The following is a 17,947-nucleotide window of genomic DNA, read 5'->3' as shown; positions in this document are numbered from 1 at the left end:
CATGCAATTCTGGACAATATGCAGGTGTTAAACCAAAAAAAACATAGCTAGAATTTACCTCTTTGTTCCAAGCATTTTTCCCCCAGTGTTCCCTGAACATCCTGCAGTGTTGTTCTAATCCAGGCGTAGGCAAACTTTTTGGCCCTAGGGCCACGTCAGGTACAGAAATTGTATAGAGGGTCAGGTAGGGAAGGCTGGGGAAGGCTACACCTCCCCAAAGAGCGAGGCATGGCCTGGTCCCCACCCTCTATCCAACCCTCCAGAACCCCCACCCCCATCCAACCCTCCATGTTCCCCACCTCTGACTGCTTCCCAGGACTCCCACATCCTATCCAAACACCTCTGCTCTCTGCCCCCTGGGATGCCCGTCCCCTATCCAATCCCCCCTGCTCCTCAACCCTGACTGCCCTCAGGGCCCCCTCTGCCCCCTATCCAACCCTCCCAGCTCCCCCTGTCTCACGTTACCTGTGGGTTGGGGGAAACGGGGGCTCAGTCCTTTCCCTGTGTGTTTCCCTTGCTCGTTTGGCTGCTCTCCCTGGCAGTCGGGCAGGGCTCGCTCCCTGTCTGGGCCTGGCTGCTGGGGATAGGGGCCACACACGCTGGGGGTGGAGGGGGACCCTGGCTTGCTCTGCCCCTGTCCCCGGCAGCAGGGCCCAGGCCCCTTGAATACCCCCCTGGAACCTTCCCGGAACTCTCCCTGCTCCCCACCCCCTGTGCACCAGGTCTGGCATTGCTATAGCTGTACTGCCTGGCCAGAGCTGCAGCCACACTGCCCAGGCGCTGGGGGAACTGTGATTGCAAGAGAGGCAGGGAGGGAAGGGAGCAGAAGGGGAGGGGCCAAGAGCTAGCCTCCGCCCCGTTCACCGCACTGCCAGGGAGTTGGGCCGGCTCCTCCACAAGCCTGTCCTGACCCAGCTCCCTGGCAGGAGCTCGGGGACCAGAAGGAAGGGTCCTGCAGGCCGGATGTGGCCCAAGGGCCATAGTTTGCCCCCCTCTCTTCTAATCTCTTCTCCTCTTCCTCAGGACTCAGTCTTCTGCAGAACTCGAACGTGAATTTGGCAGGCTAGCTGTTTAAAATAAAGACTAATAGCCCAATTATGCAGTCCAAACGTGGGCAAAACTCCTGATCACTTAACTGGGAGTTTGCTTGCATAGTGACTGCAGGATCAAGTCTTAAATGGAGCAAAGTAATTTCAATGAACAACAGCATTAACACTGGCAAATTCTGCAAGTCTTCAACACCATCAAAGCAGAAGCTACCCAACTGCACGAGAAATAGCTCATGCACTGATGCAAATAAAACATAACAGAAAAATTCACTATTAGGAATTGGCACATGCTTGTATGGTTTGTGACATTCTTCCTTCATTCTGGCATGTTCTGGGATGTTAATTTGCACAGCATTGCCCAGTATGCTACTTCCTAGGTGTTGGAAATCAAGAGACAAACAGCAAGGTTTAGGTGTCCATGTGCAGAGTCACTTTCATTAACCAAGGTGCCGGCTTGCAAAGCATACGGAAACAGCCTACACCCAATGAATGTTTGCAAACTCCAAGAGAAAGAGAATTGTTTAAGATAAGAGCGCATAGGTAAGAATAATGAAACGAGACTAAGAATAGGGACATTTAGCCTGAACAGCGGGATAAACTTGCTGCCAGGGAGCTCTATCAGGCTGTGGAACAGTCTCCCAAGGGAAGCCCTGACACTTGGCAGGTTTAAAAACTAGCCTGGACAAAGCACTAGTAAGTGTACAATAGGGAATAGTCCTGCACTGGCAGGGAGATGTAGTAGATAACCCAACAAATATTTTCCACCTCTGATTCTGTAGCAAGGTTTCCCATCCTCACTTTTAGCCTTCAGAACTTTAGGGTGGATTCTGGTATATTTGGTGCAACTGGGCAGCATTTCATGGATGAGCATAAGGGGAACACAATGGATTATAAATGCAGCAGCTCTGGAGTTTAGTGATGCAAAAAAGAGAGACAATATTTTTTAGTGGCATACACAAACATTCAGCCCCAGCGCCAATAGCTCACCGGGTGTTCAGTGCTATAATTTTTACAGTAGTATGCTCTGAGGGATCAGCGGAACATTTTGAAACTGCTGAACCTTTGGAAAAAGAGGAAAACAAAAAGCAGGTTTAAGATATATATGTTAGATTGGGAATTCCTAGAATAAAATGGAATCCAATGTACAGTAGCCTTGCAATATAAATTTTAACAGCAAAGAGATGTTACTGCATCACAAAACTGAACTGAGATATTTAAATATTGATAGCATCAGTACCAGCTTTGAGAGTATAAAGACAAAAAGGTAGCATTCTCTCACACAGTGCAGAGAAAAAATGGGTTGGAGGGGTATTAAAATTATGAACATTTGGGAGCTGATGGAGAAGACTTAACCCTATACATTTACTCCTATATTATAAATCTCAGTTTATAAAATATTGTTTTGCAAAACTGAGAATAAAGCTTGCCACAATGAAAAACACATTACATTAAAAAATCCTCTCACTTTTCGATTTCCCATTAGACTAGGAAACGCTGAATGCCAGCCTTCGCCCCAGGAAAACCAAACCCTTCCATAGCAACGTAAAGGACAGAAAGCTAACGCAGCCCTCCTTAGAGAAACAGTTTACTATTTTTTTAGCTGCATAATCCACGCACCAAGTCAGCTCATCTATTGAAGTTTTTACCAGCAGAACCACTGCAGTCTAAATGAGATGGTTAGAGAGGGGAGGGCGATACTGCAAAGCACTGCATATGTGAGGGTTCACATGCACAGATATACACCCTCTTCTACTCTCTGAGCTCAAGGTTCAACTGATCCACAGAACAGAAAAATATTTCTGCTCTTAAAAAATTAGCACACAGCAAAACAGCGTAACAAAAACAAAAAAACACAAATAAACCTCTTAACATTTTTAAAAAATAATCTAATTTAAACATATTGCTTACCCGAAATACGCAGGTTACAACAATCCAGCTGCTGTAGAATTCACCTAATTTCTTCGACATATATATATATATATATATATATATAAAATGCTCTTCTTTTTTTGCTCTTAATCTTCGAGCACAGCCTCAGACCAGCCTTCCTTCTTTCATTAGCTGGACATGTGTCAGCTCTCTCACATCTGCGATTTCTCACTGACTAGAGCCGCCTGTCCGATCCCAGGGAAACACAGATGGATCCCAGATGGGAAGGTCCAGCCAAACAAACCAGCTCTTTACCTCGCCAGAATATCCAGATATAGACACACACACCCTCCTTTCTCTCCCTCTCCCCCCTCCCGTTCTCTCTGTTACCAGGGCTCCTTGCCAGCTGATGTCATAAAGCACACACCTATCAGTGACTCTCAGCCACTTTGACATTAACTTGTTAAATACCCATAATTTGTTTATGGCTGACAACAACACTGATCCTGCACTACAACGATCCATGCTAGCTCCCCATGAAGAGGGGCTTCAAAGGATGACACTATTGGACGTTCAGCTGGACTGATCCTTTCAAAATCCTTTATGACTTCATGTTTATACAGCTCTTGTTTGTAGAGAACGCCTGTTGTAAATCACTCTAGTAGGTAGCCTGTAGTGCTGAAGAGAGTATAATTTTAGCACTCGGTTTTAGAAACTGGATTTGGATAAGCTGTTTGGTAAACAAACTAATTTTCTGAAGGTTTTCTAGTGCACGTAAATCTTTCATGTAAACTGCCTTCAAATTTCAGTCCCAGTTTGCAAAATTGCAAAACTGGCATGTGTTAACAATTAGAAGCAATAAGAAGATACTATTCTGATGGTGCAAGGATCTCAAACTAGGGCTGGAAAACTCAGAGGAAGAGTTATTAAATACGTAACATTCTAATCACAGAGGAGGGGAACTGTTAAAGAAAAACATGCCTTATTGTTTAATGATATGTATAGTGGATTCATGGGATAAATCTTTTCTTAGCAGTCACTGAGGAAGCTCATAGAAGAAAGCCATTGGACACAACCAACTTGGAGTGTTTCCATAAAGTATTTTGGGCTGGTCTACACTAGTAAATTAGATTGACCCAGCTACATCGCTCAGGCGTGTGAAAAATCCACACCCCAAGCTGACCTAACCCCCCAGTGTAGATAGCATTTGTTCAGAGGAAGAATTCTTATGGGACCCCCTCCATAACTGCAGTAGGTTTCTACACTGACCCACTACAACTGTGCTGCTCTATCGTTAAGCGTAGGCATACCCTTAGACATGGTAGCTCTGCAACACGTAAGCACCTCTGCCAGGATTCTCACTTTGTTGTAGCCACTCACCAACACACACCTTGGACAACAACAGAGCTTGGCTGGCAGCAACTACAGTGATCACACTGCACCAGTGCTTCACACATGGAGCCAGATGCTAGGACCTAGGGGTTGCACAGTTCACATCCACAGCCAGTGCCACACATACAAGGGCCCCTGCTCGAATTTCACACTGCTTCTGCTCCTTGAAGAAGGAAAGAGGTGACAGCACCACCACACCGCCACTGGGGACTTCCTTGAGCTGTGCAGGTTCAAACATGTAACATGACCCTTTAGAAAATCGCGTGGGCAACACTGAAGTTTCCCATATATTTGTCTGAAAGCTAGACAGCTCAACAAAACTCCCAGCACCTAATGACAATGTAAAGCCCAACACTGCCAAGACTACCAAATGCTGACTTTAAGTGGGGAGGAGAGGGAAAGTGGAAATCCTGATTAAGATGCTGATTCTCTGAAGAGCTTTGGCACAAGAATGGCAGAGGTGTCTGATGATGGATGGCAGATAGTTATTCAGCTTCTCTGAGAATTTTATTGCATGATTCTAGCACAATGATATCTAAGGGCCAAGCGCGCAATGAGGCAACTCCAAGCAGAGAGTACTATGCATGGTCATAAATACTTGCAGGAACAGGCCCCAGGCTACTGGAAGTTATACAGAAATTGAATGAACTCAGCCAATTAGAAGCCAGGGATACTGGCCAATTACAGACCCAAAACTGGTAAAGGTGGTTCTCAGTTATTAAATTCCCAGTGCTTTGTTTGGTTACTGGTCCCCAGAAACCCACAGCCCTAGGCTCTCAACAGACATGGCCACTTGAGTGTCTCATCTCCCTCTTCATCCCCAAATTGCTCTATTTCTCTTCATTCCCAAGTCAGGTTAAGAACCCCTCATTTCTCTTGGGAGGGAGGAATAGAAGGGGATAGTGACAGAGAGGAGGAGCTTTTAAAGTAAAGGTTAAAACTGTGCTCTGTGGGAGTGGGAGCTAGTCCTTCCTAAGGAGCAAGGGTGGGGTTAGAGGTACTGAGGGAAAGAACTCCAGTCACTTGAGTGTGCCCCCTGCCAACTCAGTAACAGCAGCACTCTGGGCTCACATATGCTTCTGTCTTCAACTCTGGCATTTCAGCCCACAGCGCCCCAATCAGGATTTACAGGACTCAAGAAATGCTTCAGAGGTATGCCGAATGCGTGGGCCATCCTTCCTTTCGGGCAGCATTCTGTCACAGCATGCTAATGGGGTGTCTGCTCACAAAGGATTATTTTCTAGATTTAACTAAAAAAAGGTCTATTCAAACATCCCCAATGCCTCTATTTACTTGTGCTCTAGTCAGCCAACCAGCCAGCAGAGGGGGAACTAGTTTAAGACTATTTTCAGATCTCTCTGTCCCAAGAAGTGACAACCAAGATGTCAGTGCACCAATAAGAAAGTTAGCTATAAAAAAATTATGTTAAAATTTCAGCTTCCTTGAGAAGAAAAAGAGTTCAAACGAAATGAATAAACCTAAATGTCCCTTTATAATAGTTCCTCTTTGCACGAGAGTTCAATTCCATCTAGCTTTTTATTAGTATACAGTACATATGAATGACATGATTCATTCCAATGACATGGGGAGGGTGTCACTTGGAGAGCTGACACATTTAGCCTTTCTACCCCAAAGAAGTTGAACCTGAGTTTACATTTGCAATCAGTCTCCTACAGGTATGCAATTGTTCTGTAAATAATTTGTATCAGGGGAGATTAAAGCAGGTGAAGTTCTGATCTGTTCAAGAGATGTTTTATTTGAAAAAGTTAGGGTTTGGGGTGTGTTTACCACCTTTTACAAAACACAAGCAAAAAACTGAGGCTGTCAATATTTCACAAAACAAGACAGAAAAAGTGCATCTTAGTTATGCAGACACAAACAAATTTAAAAAAGTGAAAAAAACCAAAACTTAAGTTTTAAAGAACTATTTTCCTCATGTTTTGGCCTGCAGTCCCAAACACCGCCAGGGGAAAAGTCAATACGCAACAGCTGCGGACAGCTAGTTAAGTCCAAGGACTAAACAACACAATCAGGGAAACTGATAAAATATTAATGCAGCAGTTTCACAAAAAAAAAATTTCAATATTGTTTTATTATCATTGAGGTGAAAATGTATTCCCACAAATTCAGAAGCCCTGGCGGCATCGCACCATGCTTATACAGTCAGAAGTGTGACTGTATAAGAATGGTTCCTGACTTAATGGATCTGTTCTGTGGTTCAGATTCATATCTTTGTTTTGTGACAAAAAAGTTTTTTCCTTTAACTCCCGTTAGCTAGCCCAGCTCTGGGAGAGAGAACTGAATTTTATTTTTTATTTTTTGCTTTGTCAGCTAGGTTCCATCTGCAAAATCCCTTGTTGTTGGTTATTGTGCATAAGCCAAAGAACCCATCTCAGTTTCCAGAACTCAAAGTGAGTTTGCAGGATATATCATTAAAAGAAACAGGCCAGACTATTGTCAGCTACTGCTAAGGGGCACAGTTTAAGTGGCAGAGGGGAGGGAGGCAGAGAATACAAAAAGGTGGCATAGAGCTTGCTCTGCTGTACATACGGCTAGTTCCCAAGCATAAAAGACAGGCAATTACTGCTTTAACTCTGGCTGCAAACAGCCCCAAGAGGGCGGGGCCAAAACTGCAGTCAGGAACAGACACAGCAGACGGAAGTCCCAGCCACATCGCCTTTCCTCTAGTCAACCCCATATGCTGCCAGTAGGGTGAGGGAGTAGCAGAGGAGGCTCTATGCCAGTAGAAGTCCCCCATGTGGTGGGGTGATCCTCCCAGGGCCAATTACATCAGCGCTACCATCAGATTCCCCACATAGTGCAGTGCAATGTGGACACACTGCCCAGATGGATCTGGTCAAACATCTTTTTTCTTATAACTTGACCAAATTTGCTCGAGTCATTTGGATACAAATATGAAGCCCCACTGTGCCATTTTAAGAGAGCCATTTTTCAGAGTATAACCATGCGACTAAGAAACCCATGCCTTGAGGTGTGTGATTGGGACCATATCCATACTCTGTGCAAAGAGGCACACTGCAGCACACAGAAGTTTTCCAAATCCTTCTTGTATGAGTGGATTTAACTGGATGTGTCATACCAGTGTTATTAAAATGACAGAAAGCTGCTCGGATGGCAAGGGCACTTCATGATACCACCAATGGCAGAAAGCTTCTGAGGAGCCATCAGAAGAAAACCACTCTGTTAACAGGCACGTGAGCTTGTTGAGGACTCCCCTCCCCCCAAACAACACATTCTCAGGTATTTTTAAAGAAACTCCCCCCCCCCAAACCCCAATGGCTTACAAAATTTAATTTCAAGTTATTAACTGCAAGAATGCCTTTGAGAGCGCTAACTTTTGTTGTAGCAGTCAATTGTCACTCAGCGGCAAACAAATCTTTCCCCTTATTTTCACAACCCTGAAAATAGTTTTTAAGTGGAGAAAAATCAGACATATCAAGGATGTTAAAAGCAGTTTGCAGTTATATTAATTCAGTGTTACAGACAAATTAGCAAAATGTGCCCACTCTGTACCAAACCGACTGAGAACTTAAAATGTTACTTTACTTGCCTGTGTCAAAACAAGAGAAGAGATATACCCACTTCTCATCAAGGCGAACAGAAATGCACTGCACTGAGTAGCCTCATAGGTTCCATCTACACAGTAACTAGACACCCGAGGCTGGCCTATGCCAGCTGACTCGGGCTCGTTGGACTCAAGCTGTGGGGCTGTTTCATTGCTGTGTTGACCTCCGGGCTTGGGATGGAGCCTGGTTTCTAGGACTCTGTGAGGTGGAAGGGTCCCAGGGCTCAGGCTGCAGCCCAAACCCAGAAGCCTACACTGCAATGAAACAGCCCTGCATCCCAAGCTCTGGGACCCGAGTCATCTGGCACACGCCAGCCATGGTTTTTATTTGCAGTTTAGACAGAAAGGGCATCACCGTAATGAAGAAAAATATGCACTTATATGGATGTTTTTTAATCTGTTGCTATCAATCACTTTACAAAAGGCGAGTGAATCTTGAGTAAAAAGCCTGCTGAAGTCAACAGGAGTCTTTCCACTGACTTCCATGGGCTTTGGATCAAGTCTTACGTGACTTGCCATGGTTACATAGCGCATCAATGCAACCCATCTCAGTATTCCATTCACTAGACCAAAAGGGAATGGCGTTCTAGCCTTTACTTTTCTTTACAGAGGAAAGTATTTCAAAATAAGTTATCGGTGACCCCTCACTACAAAAGCGCAGCAACTGAGAAACAATGCAACTCCTTCAACTATGGTGGCATACCCGAGCCCACTTATCCACTGACACTTTAAAAACCTTTACACTCCAATCTGAGTCTATGCCGGTTATGCGATATATATAGGTATTTTTTCATCCTTGCAAATGATATCTGTAACCCCCATAACCCAAGCCTGACCCCAGATGTACAGTACCTTCCCTATCAACCTGTGTATATTTCATTTTAAACATTTACTTTACTAAAATTTTTTCTCTGAAGCAGATCTCTTGAAATAAATTTTCTGCTAAGCTAACCCGTCCACTCTCTGCGCCTTTGCCATCAGAAGGAAAAAAATGTAAAGACAAGACCTACCAACAAGAAAAAATAAACCACATAAACTGACAGACATCGAGCCGGATTCCTAGTTAAAAAGGCAACTAGCTAGTTTGCTCTGACAGCAGCCATCGCTAAGGATTCTGCAACCCAGATGTTGATACTGTGCACAGACACCACCATGGAAAGAACTAATACTGCATCCAGCGGCTAGGAAAATTGCTCTCCCTGTCTCTGTGCATTAATCTGGTCCTACTTTCTTCACATGGGAACGTTCTATGGAAAGAACTATGAAAACAAAGCTTGAACACTGCAGACTATTGATATATGCTGCTAGCTGTGGTTTCTGGGAAAGCAGAGAAATCTGGAGAATTTTTCCAGTTTCCAGTGGAATTTTTATGCCTATCACAGTCCATTTCCCCGGCAAACGGAGAAAATCTGAACTTGCTTTGACTTCTATTAAATTCTTCACATATTTATGATGCACCGTGGCTTTTTTTTTTTTTACTTTCTGAGCTCCTATCTTGGAAAGACGCCTCAGATTTATTCACGGCAACCATGGAAAGCATTTACCCTTTTAAGCTCCCCACTTTCCACTGCACAGAAAATAAATCCAAAAGTATCAGAGCAGCCAAAGTTATTTGTCAGGGTAAATGGAAACTGTAAATTCATGTTAAACGGAATGCAATGGAAACCAATTGGAATACTCCTCCTCTTCTAGTCTCCAGGTTTGGCAGGAAAGTCAAATGTTTGGTTGCTCCCTTTATTCCTTATATAAAAGTCGCTAGACCCAGGAAGGGACAGCAGACTTGGATGCTTCCGAAGGTTCAGGGGAAGCTCACTGCATATCGCTCGCTCTCTGGGGGAAACGTGGATAATGCTCATTCAGGTTAGCAACAGTGCTGCACGGAAGCCACCCTCTCGGGTGCACTGACTGGAGATTAAATCTCTTAGTGCGGAGTAAATTCAGTCATTTAACAAACATACCTGTTTCAACAAGTTCATTGTTTAACCCAGCACATGACCGATTCTGTTAACAGGCTTGTCTACCGTAACAGGCTGGCCTCCTGTTGGTATCAGTGCAATATATGTTGATTATTTACATGGACTAAGCAGCCAGGGTTTTACCATTCGGACCATTTACTACGTCAGGAGTGACCAAAAACTTACTGATCCTCTGAGCTGCATACAACAATCTTCAGAAGTTTGAGGCCAGGGTGCGCCTGTTGGGGCTTCAGCCCCACTCCTGCTGAAGCCCAAAGCCCTGGCAGGTGTGCCCTGTGGAGCTGAAGCCCTGAGACCCCTCTCCTCACTGGGAAGAAGCTCCTACCCCACCACAAGATCCCAAGATCCCCCTTCCACCACCTCTCCGTGCAGTCTGGTAGGTGGAGAATTGGGGGGGGGGGCCTCAAGCCACACTTTAATGGTAAAAGAGCCATAATTTGGCCACCCCTGTACTATGTCGGATATAATTAAAATGAATGAGTTTCCACACCTTAAAGTAAATATATACACACACACACACACACACAGAATGAGGTGGTGTCAGCTTATTTCAGTGTTTGAACTGGGGGTGCAAGGAATTTCATTTAACAGCAAGGGAGGCTAACAAGGGGTTGGGAATGAAAGTTCAAGAGCAATGAATTAAGCAGACAGACACTTAGTACAATGCAGTCTACTGAATTTGTACAGAAAATGTTTGCCATATGAGAAAAATGGAAGGAAAGGTTACCTGTTCATTGTTGCCACTCGACCTCACAAGTGAAGAAAAAAATACCTGAGAATTTTGTATTCCTTCCAACAAACGGAACTTTTTCTAAATTTAACACCCTTGCCCTGACCAGAAATCCAAGTCCCTGTAGCCGTCATGGGTATTTAAACCAAACACTGAAATACGGAAAATATGAGTAATCCTATTTGGAAAGAGTAAACCCAGCCCGCAGAGGATTAAATTTAAACAGCTAGTTCAATAGCTCTGTAACAACAATATTTTCCAAATGGCAGGATGAAAAGATACAAAATTCTGGATTCATTCATCTTCAGATGTTCGTTAAAAAGATATATATCCTCATAACTCCAATTTCTGCAACTCTTATCTTTCTTAACTAGCTATCTCAGTCAGGATGATCAGAATACTTACCAGCTTTGGAACGTAAACTGGTTGACATCTTTTTCTGGCAAACTCAGTCACGATATTCAGTCACTTCAAAACCCCTCAAGCATTATTCTGTTATAAACCGCACTGAAAATCTTTGACATTTTGGGCTACATAATTAAAGGGCTTCAATCTTTTGTGTCCCTTTGTGCCCACAAGTCCTGTCTCCCAGGTTAAAATGACTGTGCATTCACATTCAGGGTATGGCTACACTTGCACTTCAAAGCGCTGCCGTGGCGCTCTCTCCCAGCGCTGCACGTACTCCCCATCCTCTACGGGTGTAGCTTGCAGCACTGGGAGCCGCGCTCCCAGCGCTGCGGCACTGTTTACATTGAGGCTGTACAGCGCTGTATCTTGCAGCGCTCAGGGGGGTGTTTTTTTTCACACCCCTGAGTGCGAAAGTTGCAGTGCGGTAAAGCGCCAGTGTAGCCATGGCCTTAGAGAGCTCTGAAAGCCTGTTTCCATGTTCAGTCACATCACTGTTCTTTCGCACATCCCTGGGATACCCAGGACTTGTTAGCAGCACTCCTCAATTCACTTTGAACCCTGCCCCAAACAATTATTCAAACCTCAGCCTCGCCCCTCTGCCCCCCACCCCCCGCCCCCCACAAAAAAAGAGGAAGATCCAGGAAAACAGTAGCAGAGACTGTTAAAAACCTATTGAAGCAGGAACGTTCAATGCTGTGATTTGCTGAATTCTCTTGTTGTAGGAATAACGTTCACGATAAAATGAATGTGATGGATCCCAAACACCTCAAGTACATTGTGAAACATAGTGCCCCATATTGTACATCCCCCTATCTTTACTTTATTCCTTAAAGGCCGCTGACTTTTCCCAACCCAGCCAATAGCGTGTTTTGTTTCTTTGTTATCACATCTCTATTTTAATAGAGGAGGTTTTTAACCCCTCAACACAGGTTTCTATTTCTTATTCACAAGCATTACACAGAAATAATATTGTTGGTTTTCTTTTGAAATTGCACTAAAACAAAATCCCAAGTGGCTGCTTCCCCATGTACCTTACTACCTCTGCATGATTATAGTGCCTAAATATGTTATGGTACTGGAGAGGCACAGAAGGAAATCATAGAAATGTAGGGCTGGAAGGGACCTCAATAGGTCATTTAGTCCAGGTTTGCTTTCATGGCAGACTACAGCAGTCACTAACCTGATAACTTGGGTTTTAAAACCCAGGTTTCTAATCCAAACCACAACCTCTCTTTAAAAGACTATTTTGCAGTGCACCCAGAAGCTGTAAAACTGTGACCAACACTGTACTGCAAACCACCAACTAATGGATTTGAAATAGCACTTTCCAATGAAGTAATATAAATTAGAATGCTGATTGTTGCCAAACTTTTGTTAGTTTTGCAGATGTAATGCTGAATGGAATTCTCTCACTTCCCTCCCCGATCACAGACAAAAAATAAAAAAGGGGTGACTTAACTTTCAGTTTTGTTTTTATCTAAATGTGAACTTTTTCCTCCCAAAGGCAATCTTTGGCAGCCTGCTCTTGTTGTCAATTGGGTCTCTGGATCATTAGCCTCATAACAAATGGTGGCAGTTGGAAAAGAGACAGACCTTTTGTGCCTGCAGTGGTATTCCAAGCTTTCAGCTCTTGGCTCCATGAAGTCTGATTTAGCAGCACTGCTGGGAGCTATTAGTTTACGAAAGAACCAGCACGCCCACCCAAGCACAGTAGACTGCAAGGGGCTCCTCTTACACTGATGCCATGTGCCTTTCATTCTGCCTGGAGGAGTTTGAAAGGTTGTGGTTTCACTTAGTACAGGAAGCCAATCAAAAACCAGAATGGCCAGGGGAGAGAAGAGTGGAGGTCAGACAAAGAATGGCCGGATTTCAGCCATGCTGTAGTGCTGGAACCTGCAAAGATAGTAGTTGATGCACAACTTATTGGAAGTGTTTACCTCCCACCAACTAGTAACTTTTAAGATGTAAATTCCAGCATCTCCTTCATTTGTTCTTCCCTTCACACTGCTCTTCACTCCTAATTTTCCTTCCTTCTTGGTGTCTCTCCTGCACATTTTCAGGATCTGTTCTCTTTCCTTCCTTTGCCATCCTGTTTCTCTCCTTTGTGAAGTTCTTCTCTTCCTTCCCCATGTTTCATCATCACCGTAAATTCTACCCTCAACTCCCCGGCTATTCCTTAGACATACAGAACCCCATCCCAAAATAAGTTCATTCTACTCCCTTCATCCTCGACACATTTACGCCAAGTTCAGCTACCTCCTCGTACCCTTCACTCCCTGCCTCAAACACTCATTGCATCTCCAAAAGCATACACCTCAATCAATAAACCAAAGGAGGGAGGGAGGAACATGAGGCTGTTCCTCTGCAGCCTGCCAGCCCAGTCTGCTCGAATCTTTGTGGGGGAGCATGAAGAAAGAGTGGGAAAAGGAAGGAACTGGGGAAAAGTATGGCTGACTGCTTGCTTGTTCAAACAGAACCATTACTGACAGGCAGTGGCAGCCCGCATCATTGCTCCTTCTCGGACAATGTCGGGCTGCGCCATGAAGAGTCAACAGCTTTTGGGCAGCACTGCTTGGGCTAGTGATGCAGCAGTGGCCCGGGCATCATGGCTCAGAGCAAACGTAACCAGGAGCCACAGGCGGCTCTATAAGTACCAAAGGCCAATTTTTAAAGGTATTTAGGAACCTAAAAATGCAGATAAGCACCTAGTGGGATCTTCAAGAGCAACTATCGTATTGATCATAAGCCGGTTCATTTATAAGCCAACCTCTCCCCCCCGGCCCCCTCAAGATGGATAAGTAAAAATGGAAAATTTTTATAACCCGTTCATAAGCCGACCCTATAATTCAGGGGTCAGCAAACTTTGGTTCCCGGGCCATTAGAATAAGCTGCTGGTGGGCGGAGATGGTTTGTTTACCTCAAGCGTCTGCAGGCACGGAGGTAAACCTAAGTAAACGAAGTGTCCCGTCACACCAGCTGTTTACCCTGACAGGCCAGGACAGCAACTGGTTGGGAAATTTTTTGTGGGAGAGAAACAGAGTCAGGGGAATAACCCCTGTGATCACACCCCACATGACCCCACCCCAGCCCAGGACAGCCCCACTCTCCCCATCCCATCCCTTCCCACCTTATCTGGGGAGGATGTCTCTGGGCTGGCTGGAGCTGCTCCGGCAGACTGGGCAGCACAGCCACAGCCTGCTCCAATGGGCCAGACCAGGTGGCTCGGCTGCAGCATGTTCCAGTGGGCTGGGAGGCACGGCCACAGCCTGCTCTGGGGGGCAGGGCCAAGTGGCACGGCTGCAGCCTACCAGCCCTGGAGCTGCAGCTGCTTCGGAGGCTGGGGCAAGAGCAGCGTGGCCCACCTCTTCCCTTCTGGCTCTGCTGGCTGTGCTGCCTCTCCTTGCTCCCTCTGCTGGGGGGACGGGCTGTGTCCCACCTCTCCCTCTCTATACCCATTCACAAGTCGACTCCCTTCTCCGGTGCTTCCCTTTTCAACTAAAAAAATTCGGCTTATGAACAAGTATATACGGTACTTGTATCTTGGCAGTCAGCTCAGATCCAGTCTGGCTCTCACTACCCACTAGCTTCAGTGTTTGGATTGCAAACACAGCAAAGAATCGTTTTGCACACAATGCACAACCTGTGGAACTCCTTGCCAGGGGACGCTGTGAAGGCCAAGACTATAACATGATTCAAAAAAAGAGCTACATAAGTTCATGGAGGATAGGTCCATCAACGGCTATTAGCCAGGGTGTCCCTAGCCTCTGTTTGCCAGAAGCTGGGAATGGGCAACAGGGGATGGATCACTTGATGATTACCTGTTCTGTTTGTTCCCTCTGGGGCACCTGGCATTGGCCACTGTTGGAAGACAGGATACTGGGCTAGATGGACCTTTGGTCTGACCCAGTGTGGCCACTCTGATGTTCTAAATCCTGCCCAGCAAAGTTATTTTTTCCTGATTCCGTACTGTTTTAGGAGACAACGTGTTCTAGTAGAGAGAGCATCGGACTGGGATTTGAGAGACCTGGTTTCTCCTCTCAGCTCTGGCACTGACCTGCTGGCTGACCTTGTGCAAGTCATTGCCTCACTCTGTGCCTGAGTTTCCCCATCTGTAAAATGTCAGTAATGACACTGACTTCCTTTGTCAAGCACTTTGCCATCTGCTAAAGAAAAACATGGTATTATTATTCTATCATGGATAAACTCACCTCAGGACAAAATGTATGCCAAGCCTAAGGACCTAAAGTTAGGCTCCAAAATCCATACTTAGGAAACTAAAGAAAAGACAGCCTGATTTTGCAAAGGTGCCCCAAGCAGCAGCAGCAGCCCTTCACTTTGCTTAGTACCTCTGAAAATTGGGCCACTGAAATTTGTAAACCCCTAAATATGGATTTAGGAGCCCAACTTCCAGGCCAATGGGTTTGAAAATCTTGACCTTCATCTTTTGTCACAAATGAAGCTTTCTTCCAGCACCATGACATATGTCAAGAGGAGGGTCACGATTACAAGTTTCTAGGAACAATGTTAGCATTCCTACAAGTTTGGTGAGAAGTGCTTCTCCCAGGGGAGCTCTTGGATTGCTATGCTGAGCGAAAAGAGTCTACACTCTTTTAAAATTCACAGATAAAAAACTGTTATGATGGGACTGACGATCATCTGAAGAGTTCTGTGTAAGATGGCAAGTTTGTCTCTCACTCTAACAGAAGTTGGTCCAATAAAAGATATTACCTCCCCCACCTTTGCCTCTAGAATTTAATAAACAATTCTGTTGAGGAGACACAAGAAAGATATCAACTCCAGCTCACTCCATCAGCTGTGAATAGGAGGAAAAAGCAGAAAAAAAGAACTATTTAAGTCACTAAAGTAAGCAGATATGACTGAACACTCACACAATGGTAGATCTGCTATGCAGCATGGGGCCATTTCTATAGACAACTTTTCAGAGTAAAATTGCAACTTAAGTTAACACCTTAAATTCACAGTGAATAGTGCTACTGTATTTATTGCATTGAACAAACATATTATGCACTGTAATTTCCCTTACATGTTATGTTAGGTCTCAAAAACTAATATTAAGCCAGTGTCATTGGAGAAACGTCTGAAATCAAGTGTAAGCTGACAGAACACACCAACCCACCTTCCGTTACAAACTTAAGAACTACACCAGGGGTAGGCAACCTATCGCTCGCATGCCAAAGGTGGCACGCAAGCTGATTTTCAGTGGCACTCACACTGCTCGGGTCCTGGCCACTGGTCCAGGGTGCTCTGCATTTTAATTTAATTTTAATCTTAAACATTTTTTAAAACCTTATTTACTTTACATACAACAATAGTTTAGTTATATATTATAGACTTATAGAAAGAGACCTTCTAAAAATGTTAAAATGTATTAGTGGCACATGAAACCTTAAATTAGAGTGAATAAATGAAGACTCAGCACAGCACTTCTGAAAGGTTGCCGACCCCTGAACTATACCAATGCTAACAATCAATAGCTACCTAGAAAGCCTGGGTCCAGTTCAAATAGCGAAGTGCAGTGAGCATCAGCAAAGTCCCAACCCTGGCATTTTTCAGTGTAAATCTGTGTGTTTTGGCTTTGCTTATTCCTGACAGTGGATTAAACTGACCTATCTATTTTAGGCCATGTCTACATCTAAAGTTTTGCAGCGCTGGTTGTTACAGCTGTATTAGTACAGCTGTATAGGGCCAGCGCTGCAGAGTGGCCACACTTACAGCAACCAGCGCTGCAAGTGGTGTTAGATGTGGCCACACTGCAGCGCTGTTGGGCGGCTTCAAGGGGGGTTCCGGGAACGCGAGAGCAAACCGGGAAAGGAGACCCGCTTCGCCGCGGTTTGCTCTCTCGTTCCCGGAGCCACCCAGCAAACCGCAGGGAAGGAGACCTGCTTGCTCTGGGCTCTGGGAACGAGAGAGCAAACCGGGAAAGGAGACCCGCTTCGCCGCGGTTTGCTCTCGCGTTCCCGGAGCCACCCAGCAAACCGCAGGGAAGGAGACCTGCTTGCTCTGGGCTCCGGGAACGAGAGAGCAAACCGGGAAAGGAGACCCGCTTCGCCGCGGTTTGCTCTCTCGTTCCCGGAGCCACCCAGCAAACCGCAGGGAAGGAGACCTGCTTGCTCGGGGCTCCGGGAACGAGAGAGCAAACCGGGAAAGGAGACCCGCTTCGCCGCGGTTTGCTCTCTCGTTCCCGGAGCCACCCAGCAAACCGCAGGGAAGGAGACCTGCTTGCTCTGGGCTCCGGGAACGCGAGAGCAAACCGGGAAAGGAGACCCGCTTCGCCGCGGTTTGCTCTCGCGTTCCCGGAGCCACCCAGCAAACCGCAGGGAAGGAGACCTGCTTGCTCTGGGCTCTGGGAACGAGAGAGCAAACCGGGAAAGGAGACCCGCTTCGCCGCGGTTTGCTCTCGCGTTCCCGGAGCCACCCAGCAAACCGCAGGGAAGGAGACCTGCTTGCTCTGGGCTCTGGGAACGAGAGAGCAAACCGGGAAAGGAGACCCGCTTCGCCGCGGTTTGCTCTCTCGTTCCCGGAGCCACCCAGCAAACCGCAGGGAAGGAGACCTGCTTGCTCTGGGCTCTGGGAACGAGAGAGCAAACCGGGAAAGGAGACCCGCTTCGCCGCGGTTTGCTCTCGCGTTCCCGGAGCCACCCAGCAAACCGCAGGGAAGGAGACCTGCTTGCTCTGGGCTCCGGGAACGAGAGAGCAAACCGGGAAAGGAGACCCGCTTCGCCGCGGTTTGCTCTCTCGTTCCCGGAGCCACCCAGCAAACCGCAGGGAAGGAGACCTGCTTGCTCGGGGCTCCGGGAACGAGAGAGCAAACCGGGAAAGGAGACCCGCTTCGCCGCGGTTTGCTCTCTCGTTCCCGGAGCCACCCAGCAAACCGCAGGGAAGGAGACCTGCTTGCTCTGGGCTCCGGGAACGCGAG

At 46.0% G+C, this 17,947-nt stretch overlaps 2 protein-coding genes across 9 annotated transcripts in view; both read right to left on the bottom strand.

Annotated features, from left to right (window-relative positions):
* LOC127030719 (uncharacterized) overlaps positions 1-17,947 on the bottom strand; it is a 69,975-nt gene that overhangs the window by 31,729 nt on the left and 20,299 nt on the right. The window lies entirely within an intron of this gene.
* The window catches only part of CBFA2T2 (CBFA2/RUNX1 partner transcriptional co-repressor 2), a 113,734-nt gene that overhangs the window by 77,296 nt on the left and 18,491 nt on the right, over positions 1-17,947 (bottom strand). Inside the window, exon 1 of one of the 7 annotated variants that reach the window (XM_050917352.1) lies at positions 2,958-3,024. The exons of the other annotated variants lie outside the window; for them this stretch is intronic. The gene's annotated coding sequence lies outside the window, so the exon portion shown is untranslated. Of the gene's footprint in view, positions 1-2,957; positions 3,025-17,947 lie in introns of those variants that run through there. 7 annotated transcript variants of the gene reach the window in all.

Source organism: Gopherus flavomarginatus, chromosome 11, assembly GCF_025201925.1.
Source record: "Gopherus flavomarginatus isolate rGopFla2 chromosome 11, rGopFla2.mat.asm, whole genome shotgun sequence".
Lineage (NCBI taxonomy): Eukaryota > Metazoa > Chordata > Testudines > Testudinidae > Gopherus > Gopherus flavomarginatus.
Note: the sequence above shows the minus strand (reverse complement) of the source record. Positions and strands in the feature narration are given on the sequence as shown.